At 41.0% G+C, this 17,015-nt stretch overlaps 1 protein-coding gene across 5 annotated transcripts in view; it reads right to left on the bottom strand.

Annotated features, from left to right (window-relative positions):
• RESF1 (retroelement silencing factor 1) overlaps positions 1-16,982 on the bottom strand; it is a 32,420-nt gene extending 15,438 nt beyond the window's left edge. The window contains exons 1-3 of one of the 5 annotated variants that reach the window (XM_019624968.1): positions 16,543-16,981; positions 15,156-15,247; positions 7,236-7,292 (exon numbers count right to left, since the gene is read on the bottom strand). The gene's annotated coding sequence lies outside the window, so the exon portion shown is untranslated. Of the gene's footprint in view, positions 1-7,235; positions 7,293-15,155; positions 15,248-16,126; positions 16,416-16,542 lie in introns of those variants that run through there. The other 4 variants (XM_019624970.1, XM_019624967.1, XM_019624971.1 and 1 more) reach the window with 4 other exon arrangements.
• Positions 16,983-17,015: the final 33 nt, after the last annotated feature.

Here is a 17,015-nt window from a genome sequence, read left to right as displayed (position 1 = left end):
TACTAAGGATAACGAAGGACATTTTATAACCAAACTAGGGTCAATCTACCAAGAAAATATAACAATTATAAACATAAATGCACCTAACAGAGCATTAAAATACAAGAAACAAAAACATATAGGAGAAATAGGTAATCCATCAAGACTTCAATTCCCACTTTCATTAACGGATAGAACTGACAGAAAAATCAACACATAGGGCCGGCTGAGTGGCGCATTGGTTAAGAGCCGGCTTGGGACGCCAGCTCTGAGCAGCAGGGCCGGGTTCAGATCCCACATTAGGGCCAGTGACGCTGCGCCCTCTACAGCTAAGATGGTGAACAACAGCTCGATCTGGACCTGGGCTGCCGTGAGGCGACGGTATAGGCTGCAGCCCTTGATGCAGTGGGCTGCTATAAGCTACCGTGTGGCTGGCAGCCAGCGTGAGCAGCCGGTAGCCAGTGTGAGCTACCAAGAACTGCCATGAGCGGCCGTCCAATGGCCAGCGATCGATCTGCCTCACCTGGGAAGAGCGCCATGATAATACCAACATGGGCCAGTGAAGCGACGTCCTTCACAACTAGACTGAAGAACAAAAGGACAGCAACTTGTATCTTCCCCTCGCCCAATTCCCCAATAAAATCTTAAAAACAAAACAACAAATAGAAGTTGTGAACAAATTATACACTCCCACATTAATTTCCAGTGGGGGTTAAATAAAACAAACTGGATGGCTCAGTTGGTTAGAGCGCGTGCTCTTAACAAGGTTGCTGGTTTGACTCCTGCATGGGATGGAGGCCTGCGCCCCCTGTGACTAGGCTGAAAATGGCAAATGGACTTGGAGCTGATGGGTCCTGGAAAAACACACCGTTCTCCTTCCTCCATTTCCCAATAAATTCTTAAAAAAAAAAAAAAAAAGGAAACTGGAATACCTTAACGTGTAGGTCAGTGAGTAATTGTTCATTGGTTGCCTTGTAGGATTAAGGCTCTACTCCCCCTGGCAGTTACTGTGAGCAGGATCAAATAATCCAAGTACTTTTTTCAAGTGGTGAAAAGGTCAGCAAGCAGCCCAGTAATGGGAGCAGGTATCATCAAACCATCAAACCACTGGAGTCTTATATTCTGTTGTGGGGAATTCTCCTAGGAATATCCTTGCTATAACTGGCTATAGGTAAATTAGCAAACCCTAAATAGTGATCCTAGATATAGTTCACACAAAGTTTGGCTCTACTAACATCACCTGTCTGGCTGTAGGTTTTGCAGTTCACAGAAGAGACAATACTAATATGTGGATGCTGATAAGATGTGGTAGTCCTCACTAAGATGCAAGCAGCTCTCCTTGTGTGTTGACACTGATAAAGTGCTATGACCCAAAATGGGGGAATTCAGAAACATAATTCACATACTCCTGTTCTAAACAGAATCCATGGAGGTTTCCTGTGTGTCATCATAAAAAGTATTTTAAATTTTTTAATTTAAAAAAACATCTTGTGGAGCTGGCCGAGTGGCACATTGGCTAGGAGTTGGCTTGGGACGCCAGCTCTGAGCAGCAGGGCCCTGGTTCAGATCCCACATGAGGGCCAGTGTCGCTGTGCCTTCAACAGCTAAGATGGTGAACAATAGCTCAATTTGGAGCTGGGCTGCCACTGAGTCACTGGCGACGGCGTAGGCTGCAGTGGGGCTGGCCGGCAGCTGGCGTGAGCTGGCGTGAGCGGCCGTCCTTTGGCTAACGAGCAACTGCCTCACCCGGGAAGAGCACAATGATAATATCAACATGAGCCCGTGGGGCAACGTCCTCCACAACTAGACTGAAGAACAAAAAGGACAGCAACTTGTCTGTTCTCCTCCCCCAATTCTCCAATAAAAATTAAAAAAAAAAAGTTCCCTTCAAAAAAAAAATCTTGTGGGCGGCCGGTTGGCTCAGTTGGTTAGAGCACAGTGCTCATAGCACCAAGGTTGTTGGTTCAATCCCTACATGGGCCGCTGAGTTGCGCCCTACACAAGTAGATTGAAGCAACTGCTTGACTTGGAACTGATGGGTCCTGGAAAAACACACTGTTCCCCAATAAAGTTAAAAAACAAAAATTGTTTTATATTCAGGTGTGACTTATTTTATCAAAGAAACTGGAACATTATTAGAGTGAAAGACAGTACTATGAACAGCCAAATAGCATAAAAAAAAAAAAAAGACTGTCTCGGGGCAATCTGAAGATCTGTATCTACATAGTACCTAGCAGGCTTCAATAAATGTTTGTTGGCTGAATAAACATTATCTGTAACTGCTGAACACCAAAGTAAAGAGAAATCCTTATTTAAACTTACAGATGGGAAAAAGTCCCACTTCATCCTTCTTCACATCTATGCCAACTATAGATATCACATAATTTCACCTATAAGCATTTGAGTATCTCAAAAATGACTTCTTAAAAATATGTATATACATATACACATATATATATGAATAATACTCTTCTCATACCTGAAAAAAATGAAAAAACCTGTTTTTGCATTTTTAATTGGAACTTTCCCTTATAGGTTTATAAGTTTCACCTATAATGTGTTCCACAAGCCAAAGTTTATTTATCAAGTGCGTACCGATGTGGTTAAATTGAGGAATGCCAGCGTTTTTCATAGAAAAACTCATTTGTATTGGAAAAAGCTATAGATACTTCTATAAAAATCAACAAAACCACAAACACCAACCCTTCAGTGTAAAGCCACTTTTCAGTAATTCTGAAAGGATTATGATTTATTGAACCTCTTCTACCTCTGGCTTTTTGTACCCTTAGTCATAGGAGAAATAAGGCTAACAGTCCTTGAAATAGGCTTTCAAGGATAGATTCTGAATTTTACATTATTTATAATACAACTCTAGTATATTATCTATAATACAACTCTATAAATAATGATAGCTAACATTTGAGAATTTATTGTATGTCAAGAACTGTGCTGACTGCTCTAAATACATTATCACATTTAACTGTCACAACAAATTCATGAAGTCAAGCAGTCGTCCCTAAGCAGTAGCACCACAGCTAGAAGGACCGGAAGTCCTACAATCACAGCTGTTATGTTGATTCTCCACACTGCCATTTACACAGAAAAGAGACAAGACCAAATGAATTCACATATCCTTTATTATTACTAAAACAGCAAAACCAACACGGGTGTCCCCAGTACCGGAAGGTGGTAAGGAGGCGGATGAGGAGTTGGCTGCTAAGAGGCCAGCTGTAGCCACTGTGTAGCCTGCAGCTATACCCCGAAGGGAAGGGAGGTGGTCAAGTTCTGTGCTCAACTGAAACCAGGAAAGGAGACAAGAAAACAACCTTGTGGCCCTTTCTCCAGTCTGTTTGCTTGTCAACCTTTGTTCTAGGAGGACTTGCAGTGCATCCTGCCAAGGTGTGGGTCAGACTGAGATTGACTGTGGCCTATGAGAAGAAAGGGGAACCATGGTAAAGCTGATCACCTACGCCTCTACTCTCCTGCTTTTCATGTATCCAGCTACAAAATCTCATCAGGAGCACTGGCCAATCAATCAGATTAACTGTACTTTCTCTTAGACAACACTGGTAAGAGTGACTAGACTGTGGCTCCCAGCAAGACAATCAGATCAGGCCTTTTGGAGCTCAGGCGACAATCGGGCTTTCCATATGAAGCCCAAGTATGTGCCAGATGGCATCAAGTTTCAGCAGTGCGAACCCCATGAAGAACAGGGGAGTGGGGAGTAAATTGCTCTATTTTTCCTGATTGATTAATCCAGGTACAGCATGGGATGTTAATAACCACATGCATCCCATCATGACTGGCCAGCAGGAAGTTCAGAGCAATGCATCATTCTGGCTAGAGAGTTTACACTACAGGTGACCCTTAAATCAAGGCAGGGGTTAGGGGCACTGACCTCCCCGCCCCCACCCGCGCTCAAGTCAAAAACTGAGCGTAACTTTTGACTCTCTGAAAACTTAACTACCAATAATCTATTGGGTTGTCGTAAACATCATGACGTATTTTTTCTGTTTTTCGTTGCAAAAATGTGTCATGACTTTTCCGACAACTCAATACTTGATGGAAAGCCTTACTAATAATATAAACACATATTTTATATGTATACATAGCTGTATTCTTACAATGTTAGAGAAAATAAATGTTAAGAAAATCATAAACAAGAGAAAATACATTTACAGTACTATGTATTTGTTGAGAAAAAAACCATGGATAAGTAGACCCTCACAGTTCAAGTTGTTCAAGGGTCAACTGTGGTTTGTGTTTCCAGATGTGTCAAGACAAACTTCAGACCACTTGTCTAGCTGTGTTAAGAAAGTGGGAATTACAGATCAGAGTACACATGAAGAAATCAGTTATCCTTCCTTGGAGTTTTGCCTAACAACTCATTTTAGAACCCTCTTTGTACCCACCTCAATGTGGTCTCAAATATCTAGACATCTCTGACAACTGCCTCAAGTACATGATTAGTGTTTACCAGGCAAGTATAAGCTATATGCAGTATTTTGTTGGGGTACAAGCTATATTAGGAGTTTAAGTATCACTTACTACCATGTTTCCCTGAAAATAAGACCTAACTGGAAAATAAGCTCTAGCAATTTTTCAGGATGCTCGTAATATAAGCCCTACCCCAAACATAAGCCTCAGTTTAGATCATCAGCCAGACATGACTGTTTGAATAAATGTTGATTTTTGTACATGAATAAATAAATGTAGATTGTTGGGGCAAAAATTAATATAAGACCCAGTCTTATTTTTGGGGAAACATGGTAAAAGAGTGAGCCAATTCTGTTTTCTGAGAGGTGGAAATTCCTTGAGTAAAACTTAAAACTGATCAGTACCTATAAAACAGGCTGAAATGCCTCTGTAATCTGATTTAAAGTATTATTCCCTATTAGTTACCCATTATTACAGAGCACATTCCAGTGTTTACTCTGGTTGTCTGAGGTTCTGCTGAGGTTGCAAGAACCTCAACAGAGGCACTCTGTTGAAATGATTTAATATCCAGACTTTGTAAAACTGAAAGTTGAGATTAATCATGGACCTCAAGTACCAGAAGGGACCTATAGAGCAGAATTTACCATCTTGTCAGCAGGGTCAGGTAAGGGATGACAGATCCTACAATCAAATTCAGAGCCCTACCTATAGCCTAGAATAGAGGTCAACGAACTTTTGAGACAGAAGAGCCGCCACGGGTCGGCAAACTGTGGCTCGCGAACCACATGCGGCTCTTTGGTTCCGTACATGTGGCTCTGAAGTAAAATTGAAAATGAAAATAAAACTATCATAGTTTCATTTATAATATCACCTTAAATTCTCCTTATTTGTAAAAATATATTTATGGCTCTCAAATTATTAAATTGTTGTGAGGGACAAGATTGGCTCTTCCAGGGGTCAGCAAACTTTTCAGATGGAACATACCCAAAGAGCTGCATGTGGCTCATGAGCTGGTGTGCCGACCCCGAGCCTAGAAAATGCACACAAGAGAGTTCTGCTTTCCCTTAATCAGGAAACCATGGGAAATCATGACCAATAGGATGAGGTATTTAGGCCCTCGCCCAAGGACACAACTCCCAAGGATATCTATAATACTCTTGAGTCAGCAACTGCTGAAAGTTTCTAAGTGTCCTTAAATTAAGATCTTTCCACTGCAGTTATACTGAGGATGAAGACAACAGCCTAAGGTAAATTTGATTAATGGTTTCTGACCCCACCACTTGACCCACCCCTGGGTCTACTGTCTTCCTTCCCCAACACTCATAGGGAAGCTATGCAAGTTTTGCTGGATGAATGCTGAACTGACCGATCCCATGCTCTGAGCCACCCTAGTCATAATACTTGGTCAAATGACATGGTCATGTAGAAAGAAAATGTAAAAACTGATAGAAATTGTGGTAGTGCTTCTTTAGGGCCATAATGAAGCAGTGACCTAACTGAGATGAATTTCTGTCACCCAATAAACACCTTTCAACTACTTCAACTAAAACGCCATATGGCAAAAAAACGAATGCAGAAGAAGAGAGGAAAATCCAACCATTTTCTTTGTTACACATTAAAGAGATTTGCAAAAATATAAAACAATGCCACTCTTTTCTGTTTTCAGAAAATATTTATATTAATATGTAAAAATTCACTTACTTTTATTTAAATTTTTTTAAAAAGATTTTATTGGGGAATTGGAGAAGGGGAACAGTGTTGAGGAATTAGAGAAGGGAAACAGCCAAGTTGTTGTCCTTCAATCTTAGTTGTGAGGGGGCGCAGCTAGCTCAGATCCAAGTCCAGTCGCCATCCGGCCACCCATTGGCAGCTCAGGGCCACTCAGCTCAAGGTGCCGTGTTCAATCCTAGATGCAGGTGGGCATAGCCCACCATCCCATGCGTTGAGTCCAACCGGCAACCTTGTTGTTAGGAGCACATGCTCTCACCAGCTGAGCCATCTTGCCACCTGTTGGCAGCTCAGTAGCAGCTCAGCTCAGGCACAACTCACTGGCCCATGTGGAAATCAAACTGGAAACCCTGTTGCTCAGAGCTTGCGCTCTTAACCAACTGAGCCACTCGGCCGGCCCACTTACTTTTAAATGAGATAAATTTTTAAATTTTTGTCAGTTTTAGTTTCTAATGCAGTAAATACTGATGTAACCTACATAAACAAATGTTCTTGGGGGTCCTTAAATTTTTAATGCACGTAAGTTTTGAGACCATATATCTCTGCAGTCTACAGGTGCAGAAAAAGCATGACCATGCAATTCTCATGGAGGGAGAACCTGGAAGCATGTATCTGATCTCAAATTTGCCTATGCATATTTTTGTTCTGTTGGTCTTATATTGTACCCTTTGTTGTCATCAATTTTAGCCAAGAGAGTGCAAAATAGAGAAAAGGAATTAAACCACAGGTTGGGTCTTTGAAAAGATTAACAAAATTGATAAACCTTTAGCTAGACTGATCAAGAAAAGACTCAAATTACTAAAATCTATGATGAAATAGGGACATTACCAAGCTTACATTTAAGAAAAGAGAATACTACGAACAATTGTATGGCAATATATTCCATAATTTGGATAAAAAGGGTAAACCCCCTGTAATACTGACAAGAAATATATACAGCAGGTCCTCAAATAACATTGCTTCATTATAACATTGATGAGGTATCTCAGCAACTTAACTTTTTTATACCAATTAACCTATTAAATTGGTTTCATTATAGTCATTTCATTTAAACATCGCAGAACCCTTATTAATGTTAAGTTTGGACTTACCATATTTGGTCTTCATCCTCGTTTCTGTCACAAACCTCCTAAAACCCCTGGATTTTCCTAAGTGATGAGAGTAATAAAGGTGCCTTCATTTAATCAATCACGACTACATATTGGGTTGTCGGAAAAGTCATGACGTATTTTTCTGGTTTTCGTTGCAAAAATGCGTCATGACTTTTCCAACAACTCAGTAATAAAACCTCCAGAAAACCCCAAGAGGGCAGGGTTCAGCGCTTCAGGGTTGAACAGGTGGAGATCTGAAGAGAATGGCATGCTAGAAGAGGGCACGAAAGCCTCGTCCCACATACCTTACCCTATGCATCTCTTCCATCGGGCTGTTGATTCATATCCTTAGCAATAAAACAGTAATGTACTAAGTAAAATGTTTCTGAGTTCTGTGAGAAGCTGCAGCAAATTAATTGAACCCAAAAACAGGGTCTTGGAAACCCTCATCTATAGCCAGTTGGCAGAAGTACAGGTAATAACCTGTACTTGTGACTAGCATCTGAAGTCCAAGCAGGGGACTGTGGGACCTCCAATCTACTGTAGTTGGTGTGTCAGAAGCACAGGTAATATAACATGGTCTTGACAAAGGCATCTGAAGTGTGTGTGGTGTGCAGTCTTGTGGGACTGAGCTCTCAACCTGTGCAATCTGTCCCCAAATAATTGCTCGTTATTGGTGTGGTGGTAAACCGCTTCCTCCATACACAAACACTGCAGTTGGGTACAGAACCCCAAAAGACATCGTGACCAAAACTGACTCAAGAAGATATAGGAAATCTAAAGAGACCTATAAAAAGATCGCATTAGTAACAAAAACTACCCAAAAAGAAATTATTAGGCCCATTTCATCATACCAAAAATTTAAAGATTTAGAACCAATTCTACAAACTTCTAAAACAAAAAAGAGGGAATTACTTCCCAACTCAATTCTGAGGCAAATATTACTGTAATGCCAAAACAAGAAAAGAAATCCCAGTAAAGCTACAGCCCAATCTGTTATGAATAGAGATGCATTTAAAAGTCCTCAACAAAATACTAGCAAATCAAATACAGCAGCATATAAAAATAATTATATGCCATGGCCAAGTGGGATGTATGTCAGAAATGTAAGATTGGTTCAACATATAAAAATAATAATAAAGAAATAAAATGGACGTTCTAGAACATATCAATAGGCTAAAGTACAAAAATCACATGATCATCTAAGCAGATGAAGTCAACATGTAATGTGACTGAAATTAAACATTTCTTAAAATCCAACACCCTTTCATGATAAAAACAAACTAGAAAAAGAAGGAAACTTCCTCAACTGGATAAAATGGCATCTATTAAAAAAAAACCACCCACAGCTTACATCAAACTTAATGGTTAAAGACTGAATGCTTTCCCTCTAAGATTAGGAACACAAGGATATCTGCTCTTGCCACTTCTATTTATACTGTACTAGAGGTTCTAGCCATAGCAATTACACAAGAAAAGAAAAAATAAATAAAAGATATCCTGGGGCAGCCGGTTAGCTCAGCTGGTTAGAGTGCAGGCTCATAACACCAAGGCTGCTGGTTTGATTCCCACATGGGCCCAAGGAGGTGCGCCCTCCACAACTAGATTGAAGACAACTACTTGACTTGGAGCTGATGGGTCCTGGAAAAATACAGTGCCCCAAAATAAAATTAAAGAAAAAAAAAAAAGACATCCAGACTGGAAATGAAAAAGGTTAAAACTATCTCTACTTGCAGATGACATCATCTTGTATATAGAAAAATTGTAAGGAATCCACTAAAAAACTAATAGAACTAACAAACTAGTTTGGCTAAGTTACCTTACACAAGCTCGGTATACAAAAACCAAATATATTTCTGTAAAATATTTAATTTAGAAAAAAATTACATTTACAGTAACATCAAAATAAAAAACAATAAATTTATAAAGGTATAATATTTTTTCTTTGAATACTATAAAATATTGCTGAAAGAAACTGAAGACCTAAAAACTTGGGGGGGAAAAACCCACCCATGGATCGGAAAATTTAATCCTGTTAAGGTCGCAATTACTTCCCAAATTGATCTACAGTTTGTGCAACTGTCACCAAAATCCCAGATTCCTTTGCGTCAACTGAGAACCAAATCCGAAAATTCATTTTGGAAAAGAGTAAAATTAGAGAACTCATACTTTCCCATTTCAAAACTGACTAGTGCTGCTAAAGAAGAAACAGGCCCAAGGTGGGATCACCTGCCCCCTGGACAGCAAACCAAGACTTAATTGCAGTTTCAGCCCCTCCCAGGAGTAAAATTTAAACTGGAATTTCCTGATCAACATCAGTGAGGTAATCTGCCTGATAAGACCACTGCCACCCTTCCCAAGTCGGGTGACCTGGACTGAAACAATCCTTCCTTTTCTAATAACTTTCTTGCCCCACCAAATTTGCTATAAAAGTTATAGTTGACACACAATATTATATTAATTTTGCACAACTTTTTGGAGCACCTCTCTATTTACTAAACGGGATACTACCTGATTCATGAATCATTCAATAAAGCCAATTAGATCTTCAAATTTACTCTTTAATTTTGATTTTTAACAGTACAAAACTACAGTAAACAATACCATGTGATACTGATACAGGATAGACATTAATCAATGGAATAGAAACCAAATTAAAACCTCATTTTTTTTCTTTTAATTGGGCAACAGTGTTTTTCCAGGACCCATCAACTCCAAGTCAAGTAGTTGTTTCAATGTAGTTGTGGAGGACGCATCTCAGTGGCCAATGTGGGTGGGGATCAAACCAGCAACCTTGGTGTTATGAGCACTGCGCTCTAACCAACTGAGCTAACCAGCTGCCCCTAAACCCTCACATTTATGGTCACTAGTAAGGAATCAGAATCCAGAAAATATAAAAAACTCTTACAACTCAACAATAAAGACAACTCAAATTTAAAGTCTAATAAACTTTATTTTTAATAGACATTTTCCAAAACAGATATCCAAATAGCAAATATGCACATGAAGATACTCAACATCATTAATTACCAGGGGAATACAATCAAAACCACAGTGAGATACCACTTCAGGCTCACGATGATGGCTATAATAAAAAAGACAAGTGTTGATATGAACGTGGACAAAACAGAATTCTTGTGCATTGCTGCTGAAAACATAAGTAGCTCACCTACTCTGAGTAACAGTCTGATAACTTCTTCAAAGGTCAAATATAGTTAACATGACAGAACAATTCCATTCCTAGGTATATACACAAGAGAACTGAAAATGTATGTCCATACAAACACCTGTACATGAATACTCACAGCAGCATTACTCATAGTAGCCAAAAAGTAGAAACAATACAAATGTGTGCTGATTATGAAAAGATAAAAATAAAATGTGATGTATCTACACAATATTGCTTGGCAATAAAAACAGATGTACATATTTGCTTCAACATGATGAACCTTGAAAACATTGTGCTAGGTGAGAGAAGAGTAACAAAAGACCATACATATGGTCTTTTGAGCTTCTTTTGCTTGGCCTGCTCCAAACTCTTTGGAGTGTACTTTCTGTTATAATAATAGCCCTTGAGGCGCTCCCTACTGCTCAGGCCCGCTTCTACTTCTTTGAAATGTACTTTTTCTTCTAATAAACTGCTTTTTCACCACTTAAAAAAAAAAGACCATACATATGACTTCATCTATATGAAATATTCCAAATACACAAATCTAGAGAAAGCAAATACATTAATAGTTGCCAGGAGTGGGGGTGGGGGGGGTGATGGGGATGGGGATTGGGGGATAAAGGGGAGTGACTGCATGTGAGTATAGAGATTCTTTTGCGGGCCAAGAAAATATTCTAAAATTGTGATGGTTGCACAAATATACATGTAAATATACTTAAAACCATTGTACATTGTAAATGGGTGAATTGAATTACATGAATATGATATATGAATTATATCTCTAAACTGGTTTAAAACAGCAAACCAAAATCAAAAAAACCAAACAGCAGGGTGGCCAGGTAGCTCAGGTGGTTAGAGCTCAGGCTTTTAACACCAAGGTTGCCAGTTTGATTCCCACATGGGCCAGTGAGCTACGCTCTCCACAACTAGACTGAAGACACCACCTTGTCTTGCAACTGATGGGTCCTGGAAAAAACACACTGTTCCCCAATAAAGTTTAAAAAATAATTGGGGCCAGGTCCAGCCGAGTGACGCGTTAGTTAAGAGCTGGTGTGGGACGCCAGAGGGCCCTTGTTTGGATCCCACATATGAGGGCCAGTGACACTGCCCTCTACAGCTAAGATGCTGAACAACAGCTCAACCTGGAGCTGGGCTGCCGGTGAGTCGCCAGTTGAGTCGCTGACGACTGTGTAGGCTGCAGCCCCTGCTGCAGTGGGTTGCCCTGGGCTACCGTGTGTAGCCAGCAGCCAGCGTGAGCAGCCAGCGTGAGCGGCCAGCAGCCACAGTGAGCAGCTGTCCAGAAGCCGGCGACTAATCTGCCTCGCTCCGGAAGAGCGCAATGATAGTGCCAACTTGGGCCAGTGAAGCAATGTTCTCCACAACTAGACTGAAGAACAAAACGACAGCAACTTGTCTGTTCCCCTCCCCCGATTCCCCAACGCTGCTCCCATCCCCCAATTCCCCAATAAAAATCTTTTAAAAAAAATTGGGGCAAATTTCATTAAAAAAAACAAACAAAAACAACCAAACAGCATTTCCCTGCTATTAGCAATCATGGACACATGACCCACCGAGAGCCAATAAAATTTAATTACAGACTTTTGGTAGAGCAACCAGACAAAAAGCATGCTGTGTTAAGTTAAACCTTATTAGATAAATGAACAAAACAAGGCCCATGTAATAAATCTGACAAGCTCAGTGACCAAGGTAACTTCACAGGATGATCTGATCATAAATTCCTAACTGAGCAGGTCAAGGTGGGTAGTACCACCCTAGGCCTATGACTTCCTTAGTAAAAGGCCTATGACTTCCTTAGTAAAAGGTTTATCTTTGCCCTAAGTAAGCTTTGTCCATTGTTCTTGTGCATCTAGGTTAACACATCTTTTTAAAGTGCCAGAATAATCTTTTCCAGACCCCTGGGAGGCGTAAACACCCTCAAGGGAGCACATGATCTTGTTGCCTGTGTACCATTCCTAGTTAAATGTTAACTATCCTGTACCCACCAATGTAAAAGAAGTATGTCTCTCCATTTTACTTTTTATCCAATCATAGTGATTCTTTCTGCCATGCTTTCTCCAGCCTCCATAATCTACCACCAATGGATTTCATGTAATCCTCCTTACTTTCCCTTTTTTATTCCAAATGCATAAAAAGAACTGCAAAACTACCATTCTCCAGAGCATTTTCTCAAGTCCACTGAGATCTTGCTTCTAAGCATGTCCTTACTTTGGCTCAAATAAACTCATAAAAATTTTAATAGGTTTTGGTGTTCTTATGTCAACTGATATATACCTACAGATAACTAGGGCCACCCAATAAAGGGAGGTGTGCCTGAGAATGAACTCAATGCTGATGCCAGCAGAGCTAAAAGATAGTGCCTCAAGTCTTTCAGACTTTCCTTCAGATGCTGGATCGAGTCAAGCTACATGAACTTCTAAATTAGATGAGGAAATAAATTCTCTTTTGGGTCTCAAAAAACAGTAATCTGCTTATGATTTCTATTTCTTAAAACTTAAGTGGACAATATAATTTCTTATTACACAGTTTGCAATTTTAACCACAAGTTAAAGTTTATTTACAAATTAAGTCTTGTAATTTAATACATCTTGAGAGAATCTTAGTGATTGTCATTAAATCTCTGCAATTACCATAACTATGAGCAAATGTCTCACTTGAGACATTTCCTTTAACAGGCCCGCCTCCAACATTGCTCTTCAATTTACAAACACATTTAGAGTATTAAGAATACACACGCTACATAGCTGCCTTACAACAAAGCATTCGGAATTCTTCAAGGTCCACAAGATTATTGTTCTTCAATTTACAAGCACACTTATGGTATTAAGAATACACACACGGGCCGGCCAAATGGCGCGATGGTTAAGAACTGGCTTGGGATGCCAAAGGGCCCCGGTTTGGATCCCATATATGAGGGTCAGTGACACTGCCCTCTACAGCTAAGATGCTGAACAACAGCTCAACCTGGAGCTGGGCTGCCGTGTGCGGCCAGCAGCCGCAGTGAGCGGCCGTCCAGAAGCTGGTGACTGATCTGCCTCGCCCGGGAAGAACACAATGATGGTGCCAACTTGGGACAGTGAAGCAACGTCCTCCACAATTAGACTGAAGAACAAAACAACAGCAACTTGTCTGTTCCCCTTCCCCCAATTCCCCAATAAAAATCTTTTCAAAAATTTCAGAAGAAAAATCTTTAAAAAAAAAAAATACACACGCTACATAGCTGTCTCCCAACAAAGCATTTAGAATTCTTCAAGGTCCACCAAGATTATGTTTTTCTTTACAAAGGTTATTACAAAGTAAATTTTAACTTTGCATTTCTATAGACATGGTTGGTAAATTGCTGCCTCTTTATCTCATGCTATCTGTGTCTATTTTGCAGAGTATGCCTCCAGTGGGGGAATGGAGATGGGTAGAGAAAAATTGGCTAGACAAAAGAAAACTTCTTGAAATTCACCTTTATAAATACCTTTTTAAACAAAAAGTTAATTTCCTAGACATTTATGCTCCAATTGTGTCTAAGACCTTGATAATCTAAAGGGGAAGAGAGCTTCTAGCACATCACAGAATATGCAAAAGCAAAGCTTTGAGGCAAATTTGCCCTGGGTAGAGAATTTAATCGTGGCATTCTTGATTTCAAATAAGCCTGCAGGTGAAAACTAGAGTTGTGTCTAGTACCACCTACAACAAGATCTACAGGAAAAAGTTTAATCAACACAAAATTGATTTAGAACTCAAATTAGCAAACTGAATTTTGTATAAGACATAGTGTTGTCTTAGGCCATAAAATGTATTTCCTTTTATAACCTCGGGACACGGAGTAGAGTGCGGGAACGGATTCAATGGAATTGTAATAGATAAGCATGATATGGGGGTGGGAGGGCAGTGGATGGGGGGNTCGGGACACGGAGTAGAGTGCGGGAACGGATTCAATGGAATTGTAATAGATAAGCATGATATGGGGGTGGGAGGGCAGTGGATGGGGGGTGGGGGGTTGTTACTTTGTGAGGGTGAAAAGGGTAACTATTGCATTGTTCTGTACACCTGAAACTAACAATAAATAAATAAATTTTTTAAAAAATGTATTTCCTTTAATATGACAACAGTTAAAATTTATTGAGCACTTATCATGTGCTAGAAGCTGTTCCGAATGTTTTATATTACAACAATCCTATGAGGTAGGTACTACTGTTATCCCCTTTTCACAGATGAGAAAACTAAGGCAGAGAGGTTAAATATTTTCCCAAGTTTGTATAGACAATAAATGATAGAGCCAAGATCTGAAGATCAGCAGTCTGATTGCACAGACTATGGTCTTAATCATTACACAAGTTTTCCTAACACTTGGTGTTTATAAAATGGAAGCCCTAGAGATGATCCCTTTGGCTTTATAGGTTGGTATCACATGAAATGGTTCTCCCAGAGTTGTGCTATGATGCCTTCCCTCAACACCATGTGCCAGAAATAATAAAAACAATCCAATAAGAAACAGCACACAGGGAATAATCTTAAGTAGACCTCTGCCTTAGTAACTTGGACCACAGTCACAACACCTCTTCCTTATCTTGCAAAGATGAACTTAATACTCCATGCTAAACCAATCACATTATTTCTCCTCAAGCTTTGTCATCAAATTCACTGTATCCTATAGTTTAATTTTAAACCAATGTTGATTCACTTAATTTTGTTCTGTAACAGATCAATTACAGACGGCTGCTTAGAGGTAACATACTTACCTTTAAATAAGAAGTTACTGTTTCATTATTATGTATGTTCCCTTTCTCTCCGAACACATCCGTGTCCCTCCACAATGTTTACTTCTTTGGTACTAGGGACAGCAAGAAACATTACATAATTAATATATTACTTAATATAAAGTTTATGTCACTTTTATTTATACTAAATTTATAATAAAACTACATGCTAATCTGTTTACTTGATATGACACTGCTGTGCAAAACGGTGTTACTTAAGGTTGCACCAAAAGCATACTAAGTTTAGTGAATTCTTAAGTGTGCAAAGTAACAAAAATAGAAACTAGATTTGCCCTAAAATACCGTTCACTTTTCAAGTCAGAATTCCAATTTATGTGACCTCCTCCAGGTCCACCATTGCCCTTTCATCCCAAAACAAAAATACTTTACCTTGGCAATTTTATTAGATTAGTAAAAGAATCCAAAACTGTACAGGAAAAAAAATAACACTCGTGTAAGTTAACACGAATAAAACTAAAGATTTACAGCTAACACATTAAGCAGAAAATCTGCAAACAAGCTCTGCGACCCGCCTATTAAAACGCACTCCAAGCTCATGGAACATCACCTGCCGTTCTCTTTATTTTGAAGAGGCACTGAAGGTATATTGCAAATAAATTGTCTTCACTGAAACGATTCCCCAAAAGCTTGCTGCTGAACTCAGGACCCCAAGGACACGTGCTTAGGGAATCCGCGTCCCTCAAGAACACCTAAAACTGGTATGCATTTGTGCATTTAAAAATGCCTCTGGGAAAGAACTATTGCTGAGGAACAGAAAACATCTCTGGTACAGACAGTCGCGTTCGCGGGCCACTTGGAATATTTGTTTCGGGAGGAACAACATAATGGGGGTGGGGAGGAAGGGAAAGCTCGATAAACACTAAATGCAAAACAAAGGCTTTTTTTTTTCACGCCAGCGACAGGAAATAATTAAAAACAGAAGCTACTCGTACCAGCCTAGCCAACCGCCTTGTAGTTTAAAAAAATGTGTACTCGCTGACGCCCGCGACCTCCACAGTAAGGTAAGGCAATTCAAGGAAAACACCGGGTGAGGCGGCGCCCTCCGGCTCCAGCTCGGCGCCCGCGATGGGCCAGAGCCGGTCCCAGCACCGCGAGCAGGGCAGCAAGCGGGACAGGCCGGCCGAGCTCCGGGTGGCGGCCTGCAGGACGGCGAGCCCGCAGGGATCCAGGCCCGGAGCCGCCCCAACGTCCGCAGCCCGCGCGACTCCGTCCCCGCCTCAGAACAAAAGCGCTCGGCGGGCGCGCGCCCTGCCCCTGCCCGCGGGCACCTGGATTCCCAGTACCCACCGCCCCGCCGGAGACCCGAGGAGGTGAGCGAGGGGCAGCCGGGTACCAATCCCGCACTTACCCACTGGCGCGGAACCCAGGCGGGGCAAAAGAGGAGCACCGACCTGCCTCCCGGGCCCCAGAGTTTAAGTCAACTCCGGTCCGCCTTCAGGGGCGGGTCCAGCTGCCAGGCCCGGGCTCCCGGAACAGCTGGGCCCCGCCCCCAGCGGACGGCGGCAGCGCCGAGGCCCGCTCCGCCGCGGTCCTAGTGCGTTCCGGATAAGGAGCCGCCACAGCCCGCCTCGCCCTCCAGCGGATCATGCCGTTGTTTGCAAATCGCCTTCACTAATCTACGATGGAGAAAACTTCTCGAACAGTGGTTCTCTGCCTTTACCTTGCATCGAAATCGTCCGGAGGACTTGTTTAAAAGGGACTGAAGGATAGTTTATTAAAAAGGTGTTGAAGAAGGGCCGGCCGAGTGGCTCAGTTGGTTAAGAGCTCGCTCAAGAGTTTGAGCTCTGAGCAACAGCGGTTCGAGTCCAGCCCGAGCTGAGC

Source organism: Hipposideros armiger, unplaced genomic scaffold (genome assembly GCF_001890085.2).
Source record: "Hipposideros armiger isolate ML-2016 unplaced genomic scaffold, ASM189008v1 scaffold_610, whole genome shotgun sequence".
Lineage (NCBI taxonomy): Eukaryota > Metazoa > Chordata > Mammalia > Chiroptera > Hipposideridae > Hipposideros > Hipposideros armiger.
This window is presented reverse-complemented; position numbering and strand designations above follow the sequence as displayed.